Source organism: Monodon monoceros, unplaced genomic scaffold, assembly GCF_005190385.1.
Source record: "Monodon monoceros isolate NGI ecotype Baffin Bay Population unplaced genomic scaffold, NGI_Narwhal_1 Super_Scaffold_22, whole genome shotgun sequence".
Taxonomy (NCBI): domain Eukaryota; kingdom Metazoa; phylum Chordata; class Mammalia; order Artiodactyla; family Monodontidae; genus Monodon; species Monodon monoceros.
Window position 1 is genome coordinate 61,935,010 of NW_021703779.1, and position 21,678 is coordinate 61,956,687.

At 38.1% G+C, this 21,678-nt stretch overlaps 1 pseudogene; it reads left to right on the forward strand.

The window, feature by feature from the left end:
* LOC114905823 overlaps window positions 1–12,938 on the forward strand; it is a 93,160-nt pseudogene extending 80,222 nt beyond the window's left edge.
* The last annotated feature ends 8,740 nt before the right edge of the window (window positions 12,939–21,678 follow it).

The window sequence follows — 21,678 nt, forward strand, 5'->3', positions numbered from 1 at the left end:
TCTTCTTCTGGAACCCCTATAATTTGAATGTTGGTGCATTTAAAGTTGTCCCAGAGGTCTCTAAGACTGTCCTCAGTTCTTTTCATTCTTTTTTCTTTATTCTGTTCTGCAGTAGTTATTTCCGCTATTTTATCTTCCAGGTCACTTAACCGTTCTGCCTCAGTTATTCTGCTATTGATCCCATCTAGAGTATTTTTAATTTCATTTATTGTCTTTTTCATCGTTGCTTGTTTGATCTTTAGTTCTTGCAGGTCCTTGTTAAATGTTTCTTGCATTTTGTCTATTCTGTTTCCAAAAGTTTGGATCATCTTTACTGTCATTCTGAATTCTTTTTCAGGTATACTGCCTATTTCTGCTTCGTTTGTTAGGTCTGGTGGGTTGTTATCTTGCTCGTTCAACTGCTGTGTGTTTTTCTGTCTTCTCATCTTGCTTATGTTACTGTGTTTGGGGTCTCCTTTTTGCAGCCTGCAGGTTCGTAGTTCCCGTTGTTTGTGTTCTCTGTCCTCAGTGGCTAAGGTTGGTTCAGTGGGTTGTGTAGGCTTTCTGGTGGAGGGGACTAGTGCCTGTGTTCTGGTGGATGAGGCCGGATCTTTTCTTTTGGTGGGCAAGTCCACGTCTGTTGGTGTGTTTTGGGGTATCTGTGATCTTTCGATTTTAGGCAGTCTCTCTGCTAATGGGTGGGGTTGTGTTCCTATCTTGGTTGTTGTTTGGCATAGGTTGTCCAGCAGTGTAGCTTGCTGGTCATTGAGTGAAACTGGCTGCTAGTGTTGAGTTGGAGATCTCTGGGTGATTTTCGCCATTTGATTTTACGTGGAGCTGGGAGGTCTCATGTGGACCAGTGTCCTGAAGTTGGCTCTCCCACCTCAGAGGCACAGTACTGACTCCTGGCTGCAGCACCAAGAGCCTTTCATCCACACGATTCAGAATAAAAGGGAGAAAAAGTAGAAAGAAAGAATTAGTGAATTAGTAGAAAGAAAGAAAGAAAGGAGGGATGGAGGAAGGGAGGGAGGAAGGAAGGAAGGTGGGAAGGAAGGAAGGAAAGAAAGAAAGAAAGATGAAAGAATAAAATATGATAAAGTAAGATAAAATTAAACGTTATTAAAATAAAAAATAATTATTAATAAAAAATATTTAAAAAACAAAAAAAACGGACGGATAGAACTCTAGGACAAACTGTGGAAGCAAAGCTATACAGACAGAATCTCACACAAAAGCATACACATACACACTCACGAAAAGAGGAAAGGGGGAAAATATCATAAATGTTGCTCTCAAAGTCTACCTCCTCAATTTGGGATGATTTGTTGTCTATTCCGGTTTTCCACAAATGCAGGGTACATCAAGTTAATTGTGAAGCTTTAATCCAATGATTTTGAGGCTGCTTGGAGAGGTTTCCTTTTCTCTTCTTTTTTCTCACAGCTCCCAGGGCTCAGCTTTGGATTTGGCCCCGCCTCTGCATGTACGTCGCTGGAGGGCATCTGTTCTTCGCTCAGACAGGACGGGGTTAAAGGAGCAGCTGCTTCGGGGACTCTGGCTCACTCACGCTGGGGGGAAGGAAGGGTATGGAGTGCAGGGCAAGCCTGTGGTGGTAGAGGCCAGCATGACGTTGCACCAGCCTGAGGCGTGCCGTGCGTTTTCCCGGGGAAGTTGTCCCTGGATCCTGGGACCCTGGCAGTGGCGAGCTGCCCAGGCTCCCCAGAAGGTGGATGTGGATAGTGACCTGTGCTCGCACACAGGCTTCTTGGTGGCTGCAGCTACAGCCTTAGCGTCTTATGCTCATCTCTGTGGTCCACGCTTTTATCCGCGGCTCGCGCCTGTCTCTGGAGCTCCTTTAAGCAGTGCTCTTAATCCCCTCTCCTCGCGCACCAGGAAACAAAGGGGGAAGAAAAAGTCTCTTGCCTCTTCGACAGCTCCAATATTTTCCCCGGACTCCCTCCTGGCTAGCCGTGGTGCACTAACCGTCTGCAGGCTGTGTTCACGCCGCCAACCCCAGTCCTCTCCCGGCGCTCCGACCAAAGCCCGAGCCTCAGCTCCCAGCCCCGCCCGCCCCAGCAGGTGAGCAGACAAGCCTCTCAGGCTGGTGAGTGCCGTTCGTCACCGATCCTCTGTGTGGAAATCTTCCCGCTTTGCCCTCCGCACCCCTGTTGCTGTGCTCTCCTCCGCGGCTCCGAAGCTTCCCCCTCCACCACCCGCAGTCTCCGCCCATGAAGGGGCTTCCTAGTGTGTGGAAACCTTTCCTCCTTCACAGCTCCCTCCCACTGGTGCAGTTCCCATCCCTATCTTTTTGTCTCTATTCTTTTTTCTTTTGCCCTACCCAGGTACGTGGGGAGTTTCTTGCCTTTTGGGGGGTCTGAGGTCTTCTGCCAGCATTCAGTAAGTGTTCTGTAGGAGTTGTTCCACGTGTAGATGTATTTCTGGTGTATCTGTGGGGAGGAAGGTGATCTCCGCATCTTACTCTTCCGCCACCTTCCCAGAAGCCCTAAATATAATTTAAAAAAAATACATCACCTAGAAAAATCCCAAAGAATACCCACTTTAAATAGAGTAACTAAGATATGTAATGAGTAACAGGAATAAAATGATAAACTATGTGAAATGGGTAGAATGGTAAGACTACAGAATGGAGAAAATTATCTGGATTATTCTTTTTTTTTTCTTTTTTATATCTTTACTGGAGTATAATTGCTTTACAATTATACAGTACTGTTTTTTCAGATTCCATATTTGTGCGTTAGCATATGGCATTTGTTTTTCTCTTTCTGACTTCACTCTGTGTGACAGGCTCTAGGTCTATCCACCTCATTACAAATAACTCAATTTCATTCCTTTCTGTGGCTAAGTAATATTCCATTGTATATATCTGCCACATCTTCTTTATCCATTCATCTGTTAATGGACATTTACATTGATTCCATGTCTTGGCTCTTATAAATAGTGCTGCAAATTTGTGTTCAATGCTGAACATTTGGTTACATGTATCTTTTTGAATTATGGTTTTCTCAACGTATATGCCCAGTAGTGGGATTGCTGGGTCATATGGTAGTTCTATTTTTATTTTTTAAGGAACCTCCATACTGTTCTCCATAGCAGCTGTATCAATTTACATTCCCACCAACAGTGCAGGAGTGTTCCCTTTTCTCCATACCCTCTCCAGCATTTGTTGGCTCTAGATTTTTTGATGATGGCCATTCTGTCCAGTGTGAGAGGATACCTCATTGTGTTTTTGGTTTGCATTTCTCTAATGATTAGTGATGTTGAGCATCTTGTAATGTGTTTGTTGGCAATCTGTATATCTACTTTGGAGAAATGTCTATTTAGGTCTTCTGTCCACTTTTGGATTGGGTTGTCTGTTTTTTTGATATTGAGCTGCTTGTATATTTTGCAGATTAATCCTTTGTCAGTCAGTACGTTTGTAAATACTTTCTCCCATTCCGAGGGTTGTCTTTTCATCTTGTTTATGGTTTCATTTGCTGTGTAAAAGCTTTTAAGTTTCATTAGGTCCCATTTGTTGATTTTTTAAAATTTTCATTACTGTAGGAGGTGGGTCAAAAAGGATCTTGCTGTGATTTATGTCATAGAGTGTTCTGCCTATGTTTTCCTCTAAGAGTTTTATAGTGTCTGGCCTTACATTTAGGTCTTTAATCCATTTTGCATTTTTTTGTGTGTATGGTGTTAGGAAGTGTTCTACTTTCATTCTTTTACATGTAGCTCTCCAGTTTTCCCAGCACCACTTATTGAAGAGACTGTCTTTTGTCCGTTGTATATTCTTGCCCCTTTGTCAAAGATAAGGTGACCATATGTGCATGGGTTTATCTCTGGGCTTTCTATCTTGTTCCATTGATCTATACTTCTGTTTCTGTGCCAGTTCCATACTGTGTCTTTTCTCTTGGATTAGCAGGACCGTGTCAGGTGGTGTGTTTTGTGTTGTCTGTGAACTAAGTATGACCTTAGGTAGTTTGTGTGCTGCTGGGTGGGTTTGTATTCCTGTCTTGTTTGTTTGGTGTGAGGCATCCAGCGCTGGGAGCTGCTGGAAGTTGGGTGGAGCCGGGTCTTGGCTTCAGATAGAGTCCTCTGTGAGATCTCTCAGCAGTTAATCTTCCCTGGGGCTGGGAATTCTCTAATGGTGCAGGTCCTGGACTTGATGCTCCCACCCCAGAGCCTCAGGCCCAACTTCTGGTCAAGGGACCAAGACCTTGCAAGTTGCTCATCCCAGAAATAAAGGGGATTAAAGAAACAAAAGACTAACAAAACACCAGAGAAATGGTAAAAAGTAAAATCAAGCAAACAGAAACAGAAACAAGGAAACACGCACACACACAAAAGAAATAAAATCAGAACCAAACAAATCAAAAAGGAAGAGAACAACCAGACAAACAAAAGAACCCAAGAGCAAAATCAAACAATTAAAAGAAAACTGACAGAAACACAAAACCAGAAAACAAAACCAAAGCAGAGTTCCAACTGACGAATGAAGCAAGGAAATAAAACGAACTGACAAAAATGATTAAAAGAAAAAGAAAACGAGATAGGGGAAAGAAGATAGAACAACAGAATAGCAATGTTGAAATGGAAATATAAAAAAGAAAAAATAGAAAATACATTAAAGAAAAAATAAGTCAACCAATCCCCAGAGAAATGTTAAAAACAAAATCAAACAGACAAAAACAGAAACCAGGAAACACACACACATAAAAGAAACAGAAACAGAGCAAAATAAAACGAACAGCAAGAGAACAACCAAATAGCCGAACTCAGAACAAAATCAAACAATTAGGATTAAATCTAACAAAAACACATAACCTAAAAACAAAACCAAAACAGTGTCCCAACTGAAGAAAAAACAAGGAAACAGAACAAACTGATACAAATGATTAAAAATAATAAAACAAAAGTAAAATAAAAAGTGAAAAAACACAGGACAATACAAAAGCAAAGTAGAAATGGAAATATTTTAAAAAATTAAAAGCTATGTTATAAAACATGCAGATCCCAAAAGAGTAAATAAAATAAATACTAAAACAACAGCTAACAACAAAATAAAACAAAACAAAAAAGCCAGAACAAACAACACAATGAATCAAAACATAATGAAATTAATAGTAGTAATTATGTTTCCCTGGGGTCTGTGCTGTAAGTGTCCTTGCACACACTGTGAGTCACAGCCCACCTCTGCCTCCCCAGGGTCTCTCCTCTGCCTCCGGGCTCATCTCTGGACCTCCTGTGGGCCCTGTGGGGACCACTCAGACTCTGATCTGGCCCAATTCCTTTGCGCACTTGCCCCCAAAGTCCACAGTTGCCAGAGCTTGAGCATTTTCATTTGTGGGAACACTCATTGTCTACTCAGATATTCCATAGATGCACAGTCTAACTAGCTGAACACAGGGATTTAATCTTCAGCTTGTGCAAGTGATAGAAAGATATTCAGTTCTCTTCCTTAGTCGCCCCATCGCTGGAGTTCAGCTTTTCTTTTATCCCCATCTCTGTGTATGGTCCACCCACAGGAGTCTGGTCCTGTGGATGCCTTGGAGCTCTTGGGTCTGCCCCTGAGAGGACTGTGCACAGAGGTGGTATGACTGCTTGGATTGCATGAGCCCCATTAGCACCAAATGCGCAGGGAAGCAGGCAGCCACGGGCGCAAGAGATATGGCCCTCTCTGGATTATTCTTAACTTAGGATGCAACTAACTATATTTTTCAACATAAGTGAAACAAAAAGTGAAAAGAGATATAGAAAGATCCACAATTATTCTTGGAGAATTTAACTTTCCTCTCTCGTTATTCATCAATTATTATTATTAATTCATTATTTTATTCATATATGAAATCACGTAGACAGAAAATATCATGGATGTAGAAGTCTGAACACTATAAATCAACTTGACTTAGATGACATTTATGGAACACTCCACCTAACAACTGTAGATTGCAAGTTCACTTGAAACATTCAGCAGTATTCACCATATGCTCAGCCAAAAGGAAATTTGATCAAATGTACTATGATCATAATCATAGAAAGTGTTATTTGTCACAATAATGGAATTAAACCAGAAATCAGTAACAGAAACATCTGATACGTCCTCTACTCTTTGGAAATTAAGCGACAACCTCTCCAAATCTAATTGGTATAAGAAATTAGATTTGTATAAGAATTAGATTAGAAAATATTTTGAACTGAATAAAACAGACATACAGCATATCAAAACTGGGATGTTTCTACACAGAACTTGAAATTTTTAACGTTAAATTCTTACATTGGTATTCAAGAAAGGCTTTAAATCATTAGAAATTTCCCCTTGAAGCAGGTAGAAAAAGAACAAATTAAACTGAAAGCAAGCAATAGTAATATGGGAGCTAAAATCAGTGAAATTGAAAAAAGAAAATAAGTAAAATTAGCAAAAGCAAACCTTTCTAAAATCAATAAATTTGATAAGCTACCTGCTGTACCCTCCAAGAAAAAAAGAGACATAACAAAATTATTATTATCATGAATAAAAGATGATGTTATTACAAACCCTAAAGGCATTAAAAGATATTAAAACACCAACTACTATAATTACCCCAAGAACAGATAATTTGAATAGGCCCATATTTATTAAAGAATTATATAATTTGTATTTAAATAACCTTTCAACTTCAAAATTTTGGTGGAAGAAATCAATGACCTAAATTAATTGAGAGACATACTGTGTTCATGGGTTTGAAGACTCATCATAGTAAGGATGCCAATTCTCCTCAAATTTATCTGTAGAATTAACAGTTTTCCAAACATGATCATAGCAGTTAGTAGTATACTGTCTACCTACTAAATATTTTCAATAAATATTTTTGTATGATCGAGTGATGAAATAAGTGACCAAAAAATACATTACAAATAAACTTTTTGTAGAACTTATTTTTCAGCTTGAGACTCTTCTGTATATCAGTTTTCCATTTGTCAAATTAGTGCAACAATTGTGGGATCTTAGTTTTTTAAAATGATTCAGTGCAAGGTGTATGGATATAAAATATATTTAATTGAACTCAGTATGATGAATTACATCATGATATTTCCTATATTTTAAAACATTTCATATATGATATTCTGTTATACATTTTATTTGGTTCCCCAGAACTTTTGTATTTCTCCATATTCCTACTTTTTGCGTATTTTTAAAATGGAAAATGGATGAGAGGTAGTATTATGTAGTTGACTACTGTGAGGATTAATTTTATGTGTTGAGAATTTAAACTACCCCATAATATTGCTGCCTTGGCATCCATTTTGTATGTTTAAGTACCCTGCAGGGGCCTTAAGTTGACACTAGCCCCTTCAAAGAATGCATGCCCTATATAACAGCAGGGGCACAAGTAAATGTAAGGTCCTGATATGACTCCCCAAACTGCCCTTGTAGTAAGCATTCTCGTCCAAAGCCTCCCCCTTGTGCACCTTTTATATTAGACTCAAGAAGCTTTCCAAAGTCCGATTCTTTTTGGTTTGAATTGACCAATTCAGCCCTAGCCTGGGATCTCTTGCGGTCTTTTGTTGAACTGTGACTCACCATCTGACATCCTGAGGCTCTACTTGACAAATGATAATTTAACAAGTCGCAACATGTGTCAGTTTGACTGCATTAAGTGATGCCCCAGATAGCCGGTAAAGAATTATTTCTGGGTGTATCTGTGAGAGTCTATCCAGAAGATTTGTATTTGAATCAGTAGACTGAGTAAAGAATATCCACCCTCACCAATGTGCCAGAATAGAACAAAAAGGCAAAGGAAGAGTGAATTCTTAACTGCTGTCAGACGTTGGAGCTCCTGGTTCTCAGGCTTTCAGACTTCAGGATTTACACCACCACCTCTCTTCTCCCCTAGAGTTTCAGTCTTGGAATGGGAGTTACATCATTGGTTCCCCTGGTTCCCAGGACTTCAGACTTGGACTGAATTATACCACCAGCTTTCCTGAGCCTCCAGCTTGCTGACAGCAGATCATGGGACTTCTCATCCTGTGTTGCCACATGGGCCAATTCCTATAATAAATCTCTTCATATATTTGTTTTATATCCTTCTGGTTCTGTTTCTAAGGGGAACCCTGACTAATATAACTAGTTTATATGAATGTGTAAAGTGAAGGAGTAGCAAAAACACCACTTTGAAATTTAAATCGCAGAATTAGGATGCTCAAATTAATTTTTAAAGACATACTTTCAAGTATTAGATTTAAAATTCTCGTATCTATTTCATAATATCTTCAAAAGTTAAACTTAGGGGCTTCCCTGGTGGCGCAGTGGTTGAGAGTCCGCCTGCCGATGCAGGGGACATGGGTTCGTGCCCCGGTCCGGGAAGATCCCACATGCCACGGAGTGGCTAGGCCCGTGAGCCATGGCCACTGAGCCTGAGCGTCCGGAGCCTGTGCTCCGCAGTGGGAGAGGCCACAACAGTGAGAGGCCCACATACTGCAAAAAAAAAAAAAAAAAAAAAAAAAGTTAACCTTAAAATGTTAGAGCAATTATAATTAGAAAAATATACCAGTAGAGCAATTATACCTCAGTATGGGAAATTTATTTGAGAACCATTATAACCACTTGTCAGCGTTTTTAAGCTGAGCCATATTCATGATAACTTATTCCAAAAATAATATATTTTCAAATGTATTTACAAGTGTCTGTCATCAAGATTTTTGTAGACTATTAGAACTAAAGTTAATGTTTTGGTTTTTACTGTAACAGTGTTAAACATGCCAATTATAGAAGAGTAAATTGCAGGCATTAATAAAAATATTGAAAAGTAAGTAAAGATAAACTATTATACATATATATGTAGTAGTTGGGTATCTTCTTAGGTCTGGGAAATATCAATTCTAAATAACAACAACTCTTGGTCCTGTTTTTAAAATAGGTTTGTGGCAGACAAACCATAAGGTAACCCCCAATATTTTCTTGTCTACTAGTGTTTACACCTTTGTCTATTCCCCTCCCCTTCTGTGCACACAGTACCTGTGACTTCCAACCAATAGCAAACTCTAAACAATGGCAGAGGTGATGGAATGTCATTCACTTGATTAGGTTATGTTATGTGACCAAAAGTCACTTCTATGATTATATCATGTTATATAATACTCTATCCTATATCAGACTGGAGGAAGAAACTCATTGCTGGTTTGACAATGTAAGCAGTTATGTTGGGGAGACACATGGGAAACAGGAACTGTGTGCATCATTTAGGACCTGAGGACAGTCTCCTGCTGGCAGGCAGCAAAATGTCTGAAAATTTGGTTATATAGCCACAAGAACATGAATTATGCCAACAACCTGAATGAACTTGGAAGTATATTCTTTTCCTAACTATTCCTCCAGATGAGAACCCAGCCCAGCCAACACCTTGATTACAGTCTTGTGAGACCCTAAGCAGAGGAGGCAGCTAAGCTGTCCCAGATCCTTGGCCAACACATAACACGATATAAAAAATGTGTTATTTAAAGCTGTTAACTTCATGGTAATTTTTAGCCAGGAATAGAAAATGAATATAAAGTTTAATGTGAAGTTGTCTATATCTACAATCTATTTGAATAGTCTTTAACCTGTTCTTCTACAAATATATTTTTTGATTAGCTTTGGAAAGGATTATCATCTAGTATATTTTTCAGGATTGCTCCTAAAATTTTAAAACTTTTGTTTTCTTTACAAGTATGTTTATGAGCTATCTACTGTTGTGTAAAAAATTGGCCCAAAATATGAAGGCTTAAAACTACAAACATTAATTACCTCACAGTTTGTAGGAGTTAGAAATTCAGGTATAGCTTAGCTAATAGTTTTGGCACAGCATTTCTCAGAATATTGGAGCCAGGGAGTCTGTTGAGACTGGAACCATCTGAAGGTTTGACTGGGTTGTGGGATTCACTTATAAGATTGCTCAGTCACATTGCTTTTGGTAGGAATATTTCATTCCTTCTATGCGGGCCTCAGCATATAGCAGTTGGCTTTTCCCAGAGTGAACAATCCAAGAGAGAGAGCAAGGAAGAAGCCTCCAATGCCTTTTGTGATATAGTCCTCCTGAGTCGTGTACCATCACTTGTATTTTGTAGCCACCTCCTATTGCTATTGTGGTGAGAGCAAGTGTTGGGAGGATCTGCTTGAAACACTGTGTGATGTTAATCATCTTTGTGTGAGTGGTTTGTCCCCAGTAAATTGCATAACAGTAAAAAGTGATTTCTGCTTGTTTTTGTGTTTTTTTGTTTGTTTGTGGTACACGGACCTCTCCCCCTGAGGAGCACAGGCTCCGGACGCACAGGCTTAGCGGCCATGGCTCATGGGCCCAGCCACTCCGCGGCATGTGGGGTCCTCCCAGACCAGGGCACGAACCCGTGTCCCCTGCATTGGCAGGTGGCCTCTCAACCACTGCGCCACCAGGGAAGCCCTGTTTTTGTGTATTTTTCATGTTTAGTGCAATACAGCAAACCTTGTATAACATCATGGGACCCATTCGAAGTGCCACTAGTGATGCTGGAAGTGCTCCCAAGACGCAGAAAAAAGTTGTGACATTACAAGAAAAAGTTGAATTGCTTGACATGCACCTGCCATTTCAAGATAAATCCAGTATAAGGACCATTGTAAGAAAAGAAAAGAAAACGAAATTCATAACGTCCTTGCTGTGGCTAGCAACAGACCTAAAAACCTTGCACTTTTTGTGAAATAACTTTTTATCTCCTATTGAAAATGCAGCTTCTATGTGGGTGCAGGATTGGTATAAGAAAGTCATGCCTATAGACTCTAATATGATTCAAGATAAAGCAAAGTCACTATATGGCAAAGCAAAAGGAAGGTGAAGGATCTAAAGCTGGAGAATTTAATGCCAGAAAAGGATGGTTTGATCATTTTAGAAAGAGGTTTGGCTTTAAAAATGTCAGGATAGGGGCTTCCCTGGTGGCCCAGTGGTTGAGAGTCAGCCTGCCGATGCAGGGGACACGGGTTCGTGCCCCGGTCTGGGAGGATCCCACATACCGCGGAGCGGCTGGGCCCGTGAGCCATGGCCGCTGGGCCTGCGCATCTGGAGCCTGTGCTCCGCCACGGGAGAGGCCACAACAGTGAGAGGCCCGTGTACCGCAAAAAAAAAAAGGATAACAAGAGAACCAACTTCTGCTAATGAAGAAGCAGCAGACAAGTTCCCAGATACCATTAAGAAAATCACTGAGGAGAAAGGATGTCTTTTTTAAAAATATGTATTTTATTGATTTTTAATTAATTTTATTGGAGTATAGTTGCTTTACAATGTTGTGTTAGTTCCTGCTGTACAGCAAAGTGAATCAGTTATACGTATACATATATCCCCTCTTTTTTAGATTTCATTCCCACTTAGGTCACCACACAGCACTGAGTAGAGTTCCCTGTGCTATACAGTAGGTTCTCATTAGTTATCTATTTTATTCATAATAGTGTATATATGTCAGTCGCAATCTCCCAATTCATCCCACCCCCGTTCCCCCCTTGGTATCCATAAGTTCTTTACATCTGTGTCTCTATTTCTGCTTTGCAAGTAAGTTCATCTGTACCATTTTCTTTTTTTTTTTCATCTGTACCATTTTCTAGATTCCACATATAAGTGATATTATATGATATTTGTTTTTCTCTTTCTGACTTCATTCTGTATGACAGTCTCTAGGTCCATCCACGTCTCTGCAAATGATCCAATTTTGTTCCTTTTAATGGCTGAGTAATATTACATTGTATATTTGTATCACATCTTTATCCATTCCTCGGTTGATGGATGTTTAGATTGCTTCCATGTCCTGTCTATTGTAAATAGTGCTGCAATGAACATCTGGGTGCATGCATCATTTCAAATTACGGTTTTCTCTGGGTATATGCCCAGTAATGAGATTGCTGTGTCATATGGTAGTTCTATTTTTAGTTTTTTTAGGAACCTCCATACTGTTCTCCATAGTGGCTGTGCCAATTTACATTCCCACCAACAGAGTAGGAGGGTTCCCTTTTCTCCACATCCTCTCCAGCATTTATGGTTTGTAGATTTTTTTGATGATGGCCGTTCTGACTGGTGTGAGGTGATATTTCATTGTAGTTTTGATTTACATCTCTCTAGTACTTAGTGATGTTGAGCTTCTTTTCATGTGTTTGTTGGTCATTGCGACAGGTATGGGCCCAACTCTCCAGCGTCATCCATTTTCAGGGCTAATTTGGCAGGTGAGTTGTTACACACTCCTTAGCAGATTCCAACATCCATGGCCATTGTCCTGCTGAAAGGATATATTCTTGAACAGATTTTTAATGCAGACAAAAGTGCCCTATTCTGGGGGGAAAATGCCACAAAGGACTTCTATTAGTAAGGAAGAGAAGCAACCATCAGAATTTAAGGCAGGAAGGGGTAGGATAACTCTACTGTTTTGTGCAAATGGAGTCGGGTTTATGAACAGGAGTGCCTTTACCTATAGAGCAGCTAATACCCGAGCCTTGAAGGGAAAAGGTAAACACCAACTGCCAGTCTTTTGGTTGTACAACAAGAAGGACTGGACGACAACCCTTTTTTCTGGATTTGTTCCATTAATGCTTTGTCCCTGAAGTCAGGAAATACTTTGCAAGTAAGGGATGGCCTTCTGAGGTTCTTTTGATATTGGACAATGCCCCTGGCCATCCAGAACCCCATGAGTCCAATACTGAGGGCGTCAAAGTGGTTTATGCCCCCAAATACACGTCTGTAATTCAGCCTCTAGGTCAGAGGGTCATAAGGACCTTTAAGGCTCATTACACACAGTACTGTATGGGAAAGATTGTCAATGCTATAGAAGAGAACCACGATAGAGAGAACATCATGAAAGTCTGGAAGGAGTACACCATTGAAGATGCCATCTTTGTTATAGAAAAAGCCATGAAAGGCATCAAGCCCAAAACAATAAATTCCTACTGGAAAGAAACTGTCCAGATGTTGTGCATGACTTCACAGGATTTATGACAGAGCTATCAAAGAAATCATGAAATAGATTGTGGATATGGCCAAAAAGATGGGGGGTGTGAGTGATTCAAGATATGAATCTATGGAGAAATTCAAGAGCTAACAGACACCACACCAGAAGAATTAACAGATGACAACTTGATGGAGATGAGTGCTTCTGAACCAGTGCCAGACGACAAGTAAGAAAGCTTAGAAGCAGCGCCAGAAAACAAATTGACGTTAGACAATCTAGCAGTGTTCCAGTTATTCAAGACTGCTTTTGACTTCTTTTATGACAGGGACCCTTATATGATACAGGTGCTGAAACTAAAGCAAATCTTGGAAGAAGGATTAGTACCATATAGAAACAGTTTTAGAGAAATGGAAAGACAAAAAAGTCAGAAATTGTGATGTATTTCTGTAAAGTTGCACCGAGTGTGCCTGCCTCTCCTTCCTCCCCTTCTGCCTCTGCCATCCCTGAGACTGCAAGACCAAACCCTCCTCATCCTCCTCAGTCTAGTCAATATGAAGATGATGAAGATGAAGAATTTACGATGATCCACTTCCACTTAACGATAGTAAATAATCATCATGCCCTACAGTTTAGAAACTTATCTGTTGTGTATGTCTGTGAATGTCTTCACATGAAAATCTAATAAACTTATAGCAAAAACTCTATGGGACCTTTTTTGTCACCATCGTCATCATCATCCCCTAAGTATTCATTGTATATCACATCCCGTACAAGACTTGTATTGAGCTGGGTAACCTATCCTTACATAGGCATAATGTGAATGACATTTAATATAAAATTAATAGTGGGTTAGTTTTCTTACTGTTTTATAACTTTACTTTCAAAGAATTACATTACAGTATGCCTCTCGTTATTAGAGAAACTGTGCATCAGCCTTATCATCACAGGTAAGTGGTTTTTTAAAAGTGTAATAACATTTCCAATACTGTATTATGAATGTGACTGTAATATTGCATACCATAAAATTTTTATAACATTTCATTCATTAGTGTATAGGCTATCATATTGATTACACTAGGCTACCATAAAGCAATCTTTGTTATCAATGCATGAATCATTATACCTGTAAATAAATATTAATTTCTTTCTTCACATTGTTTCATTTTTGATGTCTAGTGTTAATAATATGTATAACATCTAAAGTGTTTTGTATCATATAAGATTGTTGTGGGTACTCACAGATGATTCATCTTGTAAACAGATGATGTAAACTTATGGTATCAATTAATATATTACAGTACTGTAAATGTATTTTCTCTTATGATTTTCTTAACATTTTCTTTTCTTTAGCTTACTTTATGGTAAGAATGTAATATATAATGCATATAGCATACAAATATGTGTTAATTGACTGTTTATGTTATCAGTAAGACTTTTGATCAACAGTTGGCTATTAGTAAAGTTTTTAGGGAGTCAAAAGTTATATGCAGGTATTTGACTGAATGAGGGTTTGGTGCCCCTAGCCCCCACATTGTTCAGGAGTCAACTGCATTTATGTAATAATGAGACCTCTATAAAAAGAAATGTGTAAAATGAAAGGAATATTGAAATAATTATGCAGCTATGCAAGTAACTACTCTGTCTCTTTTCCCTTTCTCACACACACACACACACACACACATTCATGCCCTTATTCAGTTTTGCTAGTATATTTTTAGTGGTTATTTATATTATTATTTTAAACTCAACAAACTGTGGGATAATAGTTTTAATTGATGGAAAAGAATAGCATGCTTGGTGTAAATTTTAAAAGCATCTCATTATTTATTTAAGTGGTATGCAGGTTATAGCTTAGTTAGGTAATTGAGTAACTTGGTCATTCTAATGTTTTTTCCATTCCAGCTTCAGTTAAAAAGTTTGGAGATTAATAGCAGACTTGTTATAAGTAACAGCTTACCACATACATTAGTAATGTGGTTTGTAAAGTCATTAAAAGATTGTGGTAGCTGAAGTAAAACAGTCATGTTGCTATACAGAGTGGTGTTTTATCTTCTTTCTCTAAGCATCTCAGCTTTGAGTCATTCCTGAAGAAGGGTTTAATCACGTTCCAGCAAGTCTCTTCATCTTTGACATCCATCTGCACTGCTGAGCTCTGTGGACCTGGTCTTATACTTGGTTTGGTTTCTGTAGCATCTTTATTAAGCTATGAAAAAGGAGAATCCATATTAACAAATCCATTAAAATATTATAGAGGGTTGATAAAAATACAAGTAGACTAAAATGCAAGGACAGAATCCTTCAGGAAAGAACAATGCATGTTAATATCTATGAAGTAAAAGAACCACAAGTAGATTCAAATGACTGTTGAGAGGAACTGGGGGAAATACAACAATAATGCAGAAAATGGTTTAAGGACAGTGATCTAAAAACATATTCACTTGCATGTGATTTAGTAAGAAGAAACAACATTATTAAGAAAGCTTAAATTAACTAAGTGAAGTAATTTAGGAAGAGAAAGACAAATACCATATGATATCACTTATATGTGGAATCTAAAATATGACACAGATGAACATATCTATGAAACAGAAACACACTCACAGACATAGAGAACAGACTTGTGGTTGCCAATGAGGAGGGGAGTAGGGGAGGGAAGTATTGGGAGTTTGGGATTAGCAGATGTAAACTATTATGTATAGGATGGATAAACAACAAGGTCCTACTGTATAGCACAGGGAACTATATTCAGTATGTTGTGATAAACCATAATGGAAAAGAATATGAAAAAGAACATATATATATGTATAACTGAGTCACTTTGCTGTACAGCAGAAATTAACACAACATTGTAAATTAACTATACTTCAATAAAATTTAAGAGAAAAAGAATGTATTAAAAGGTTACCATTTAAAATGAATTTGAGGATTTTTTTTCAAAAAAAAAAAGTCACCAAAAGATCAGTAGGCAGCATTAATAAAAAAATCCTGGGGAGAGGTGAGAATCTAATTTCTATAGCTGCCATATTATAATATGGACATCCACAAAATGTCCACTTTTCAAGAAAAATCTAACAGACATTCTAATAGAAGAAAATATGGGACTTCCCTGGTGGCACAGTGGTTAAGAATCTGCCTGCCAATGCAGGGGACACGGGTTTGAGCCCTAGTCCAGGAAGATCCCACATGCCATGCAGCAACTAAGCCCATGTACCACAACTACTGAGCCTGTGCTTTAGAGCCTGCAGGCCACAACTACTGAGCCTGCGTGCCACAACTACTGAAACCTGCACACTTACAGCCCATGCTGCACAACAAAGAGAAGCCACCTCAATGAGAAGCCCACACACCACGATGAAGAGTAGCCCCTGCTCACCACAACTAGAGAAAGCCCGCCTGCAGCAATGAAGACCCAATGCAGCCAAAGATAAATTTATATAAAAAAAGAAAATATGGCATATTAACAAGAGAAAAATCAATGCAAACATGCTTGAGGAAGCACAAATGATGTATTTCTAGACAAAGACTTTAAGTTGGTTGTTTTAAATGAGTTTAATAGAATGAGTTTTGAAGTGTTCAAAGAGCTAAAGGAAACTATTACCTAACAAACTAAAGAAAAGTATGAGAAAATGTCTCACCAAAGTGAGAATATCAATAAAAAGATGGAAATTATATAAAGAGCAACTAAATAGAATATTTAAACTTGAAAAGTATAGTAACTTGAATTCCTTTTATTTCTTTTTCTTGTCTGATTGCTATGACTAGTACTTCTGGTACTATGGTGAATAAAAGTGGTGAGAGTGGGTGTCCTTGTCTTGTTCCCAGTCTTAGAGGAAATGCTTTCAAATTTTCACTGTTGAGTATGATTCTGCTGTGGGTTTCTCATAAATGGCCTTTATTATGTTGAGGTATGTTCCTTGTATGCCCACATTCTGGATAGTTTTTATCCTAAATGGATGTTGAATTTTGTTAAAAGCTTTTTTTTGCATCAATTGATATAATCATATGGTTTTTTTTTTTGTTTTTTGTTTTTTTTTGCAGTATGCGGGCTTCTCACTGCTCTGGCCTCTCCTGTTGTGGAGCACAGGCTCTGGACGCGCAGGCTCAGCAGCCATGGCTCATGGGCCCAGCTGCTTCACAGCATGTGGGATCCTCCCGGACCGGGGCACGAACCTGTGTCCCCTGCATTGGCAGGCGGACTCTCAACCACTGCGCCACCAGGGAAGCCCAATCATATGGTTTTTATTCTTCAATTTGTTAATGTGGTGTATCACATTGATTGATTTGTGGATGTTGAAAAATCCTTGCATCCCTGGGGTAAATCCCACTTGGTCATGGTGTGTGATCCTTGTAATGTATTGTTGGATTCGGTTTGCTAATATTTTGTTGAGGATTTTTACATCTATGTCTGTTAGTTATATTTGTCTGTAATTTTCTTTTTCTTGTGATACCTTTGTCTCGTTTTGGTATCAGGGTGATGCTGGCTTCATAGAATGAGTTTTGAAGTGTTCCTTCATCTGCAGTTTTTTGGAATACTTTAAGAAGTGTAGGTGTTAACTCTTAGTTAACTGTTTGGTAGAATTCACCTGTGCAGCCATCTGGTCCTGGACTTTTGTTTGTTGTGCGTTTTTAAATTACTGATTCAATTTCATTACTGCTAACTGGTCTGTTCATATTTTGTATTTCTTACTGGTTCAGTCTTGGAAGATTGTATATTTCTAAGAATTTCTCCATTTCTTCTTGGTTGTTCATTTTATTGGCATATAGTTGTTTGTAGTAGTCTCTTTTGATCCTTGGTGTTTCTGTGGTGTCGGTTGTAACTTCTCCTTTTTCATTTCTTACTTTATTGATTTGGACCCTCTCCCTTTTTTTCTTGATGAGTCTGGCTAAAGGTTTATCAATTTTGTTTATCTTAAAAAAAACCAGCTTTTAGTTTCATTGATCTTTTCTATTTTTTTTAGTCTCTATTTCATTTATTTCTGCTCTGATCTTTATGATTTCTTTACTTTTTTTTTAAACATCTTTACTGGAGTATAATTGCTTTACAATGGTATGTTAGTTTCTGCTTTATAACAAAGTGAATCAGCTATACATATACATATATCCCCATATCTCCTCCGTCTTGTGTCTCCCTCCCAACCCCCCATCCCACCCCTCTAGGTGGTCACAAAGCACCAAGCTGTTCTCCCTGTGCTATGCAGCTGCTTCCCACTAGCTATCTATTTTATATTTGGTAGTATATATTAGTCCATGCCACTCTCTCACTTCGTCCCAGCTTACCCTTCCCCCTCCCAGTGTCCTCAAGTCCATTGTCTTCATCTGCGTCTTTATTCCTGTCCTGCTCCTAGGTTCTTCATAACCTTTTTTTTTGGTTTGTTTTTAGACTCCATATATATGTGTTAGCATATGATATTTGTTTTTCTCTTTCTGACTTCACTCTGTATGACAGACTGTAGGTCCATCCACCTCACTACAAATAACTCAATTTCGTTTCTTTTTCTGACTGAGTAATATTCCATTGTATATATGTGCCACATCTTCTTTATCCATTCATCTGTCAATGGACACTTAGGTTGCTTCCATGTCCTGGCTATTGTAAATAGAGCTGCAATGAACATTGTGGTACATGACTCTTTTTGAATTATGGTTTTCTCAGGGTATATGCCCAGTAGTGGGATTGCTGGGTCACATGGTAGTTCTATTTTTATTTTTTTAAGGAACCTCCATACTGTTCTCCGTAGTGGCTGTATCAATTTACATTCCTACCAACAGTGCAAGAGGGTTCACTGTTCTCCACACCCTCTCCAGAATTTATTGTTTCTAGTTTTTTTGATGATGGCCACTCTGACTGGTGTGAGGTGATACCTCATACTTCTTTTTTTTAATTAGTTAATTTTTGGCTGCATTGGTTCTTTGTTGCTGCATGTGGGCTTTCTCTAGGTGCAGTGAGTGCGGGCTACTCTTCATTGTGGTGTGCAGGCTTCTCATTGCAGTGGCTTCTCTTGTTGTGGAGCTTGGGCTCTAGGCACGTGGGCTACAGTAGTTGTGGCATGCGGGCTCAGTAGTTGTGGCTCACATGCTCTAGAATGCAGGCTCAGTAGTTGTGGCACATGGGCTTAGTTGCTGCATGGCATGTGGGATCTTCCCTGACCAGTGATCGAGCCCATGTCCCCTGCATTGGCAGGTAGATTCCCAGCCACTGCTCCACCAGGGAAGTCCCGATTTCTTTACTTCTAATTTTGGGTTTTATTTGTTTTTCTTTCTCTAGTTCCTTTAGGTATAATTTTATGTTGTTTGATATTTTTCTTGTTTCCTGAGGTAAGCTTGTGTCACTATAAACTTCTCTCTTAAAACTGTTTTTGTTGCATCCCATAGGTTTTGGACTGTTGTGTTTTCATTTTCATTTGTCTGTAGGTAGTTTTTTAAATTTCCATTTTGATTTCTTCAGTGATCCATTGGTTGTTTAGTCCATATAGTTTTGCCTTCACATGTTTGTGCTTTTTGCAGTTTTTTTCTTGTAGTTGATGTCTAGTCTCATAGCATTGTGGTCGGAAAAGACGCTTCATATGATTCCAATTTTCTTAAATTTACTGAGGCTTATTTTGTGGCCTAGCATGTGATCTATCCTGGAGTATGTTCCATGCACACTTGAAAAGAATGTGTATTCTGCTGCTTTCGGATGGAATGCTTTATATATATATCAATTAAGTACAACTTGTCTAATATGTCATTTAAGCCCAGTATTTTATTGTTTATTTTTTGTCTGGATTATCTATCCATTTATGTAAGGGGGTTGTTAAAGTCCCCCACTTTTATTGTGTTACTGTCAATAAGAAAAATGAACACAAGCATACTACAAAAGGAAATCATCAAACGAAATGGGGAGAAACTAAAAGAAGAAGAAAAGAACAGGGAAAACTGACAAAAATAATCAGAAAACAGGTATAAGTACATACCTATCAATAATTACTTTAAATGTTAGTGGACTAAATGCTCCAATCAAAAGACATAGGGTGGCTGTATAAAAAAAACAAGACCCATCTATATGATGCTTACAAGAGACTCACTTCAGAACTAAAGACACATGCATACTGAAAATGAAGGGATGGAAAAAGATATTTTATGCAGATGGAAATGATAAGAAAGGGGTGGTACCAATAATATCAGAAAAAATCTTTAAAGCAAAGTCTTAACAACAGACAAAGAAGGGCATTATATTATGATAAAGGAATGAATACAAGAAGTGTATATTTTACTTTTTAACATTTATGGATCCAATGTAGGAGCACCTAAGTATATAAAGCAAATACAGATATAAAGGGGAAATTTGACAATACAATAATGGCAGGGTACTTTAGCACCCCAATTTCATCAAAGGACAGATCATCAAGCTCTAAAGACTTTACCAAAAAACTATTATAAATAAGAGATGGATTCAGTAAAGTTGCAGAACAGAAAATTAATACACAGAAATATGTTAAATTTCTATACAGTAATAATGAGCTGTCAGAGAAGTGAAGAAAACTATCCCATTTACAGTTGTATCAAAAAGAATAATACACCCAGGAACAAATTTAACGAGGTGAAATACCTGTACTCTGAAGAGTAGAAGATATTGTTGAAGAAGACACAAATAAATGGAAAGATATTTCCTGCTCATTGATTGGAAGAATTCACATTGTTTAAATGTCCATATTATTTAAAAGAATCTATGCATTCAGTGCAATTCCTGTCTGAATCTTAAGGACATTTTTCATAGAAATAGAACAAAAAAATTCTAAAATTTATGTGGAACCACAAAATACCCCAAATAGTCAAAGCAACCCTGAGAAAAAAGATCAAATCTGGAGGTGTAACACTCTGTAGTTTCAAAGTGTATTACAAAGGTATAGTAATCAAAACAGCATGGTATTGGCAGAAACTCTGACATATGTGGGCAATTAATTTATGATAAAGTAGCAAAGAACATACAATGGAGAAACAATACTCTTTTCAGTAAATGATGTTGGGGAAACTTGACAGTCACATGCAAAGCAAAAAGAAAAATGAAACTAGATTGATCACCTTGTTTCACCATAAAGAAAAATCACCTGAAAATGGATTGTATGTAAGCTTTGAATGTAAGAACTGGAACCATAAAACTAGAATAAAACATAGGCAGTATGCTCTTTGAAATCAGTCTCAGCATTATCTTTCTGGATATGTCTCCTCAGGCATGGGGACCAAAACAAAAGCAAATGAGACTACATTAAACTAAATAGTTTCTGCCTATCAAAGGAAATCATCAACAAAACAAAAAGAGAACCTACTGAATGGGAGAAGATATTTGCAAATCATATATCCAATAAGGGGTTAATATCCAAAATATATAAAGAATTCATAGAACTCAAAAACAAAAGCAAACAACCTGATTAAAAAGGGGGGCAGAGGAAATGAATAGACATTTTCCAAAGAAGACATACAGATAGCCAACAGGCACATGAAAAAATATTCAACATCGGTAATTATTAGTGAAATAAATATCTGGTAAAGATAAATACATGGGAAATTGTGTAATGCCAATTTTTATTTTCTACATGATTGAAAAGATAAATGCATTAAAATTATCATTCTATTTATTGGGCACACAATTTATAAATATGTAGTCTATGTCATCAATGATAGAGGGAAGGACAGAGCTCTACTGGAGCAGGGGTTTTGTATGATATTGAAGTTAAGGTGGTATACATTCTTCTTTGTTTTTTAATTGAAGTGTAGTTGATTTACAATGTTGCGACAATCTCTGCTGTA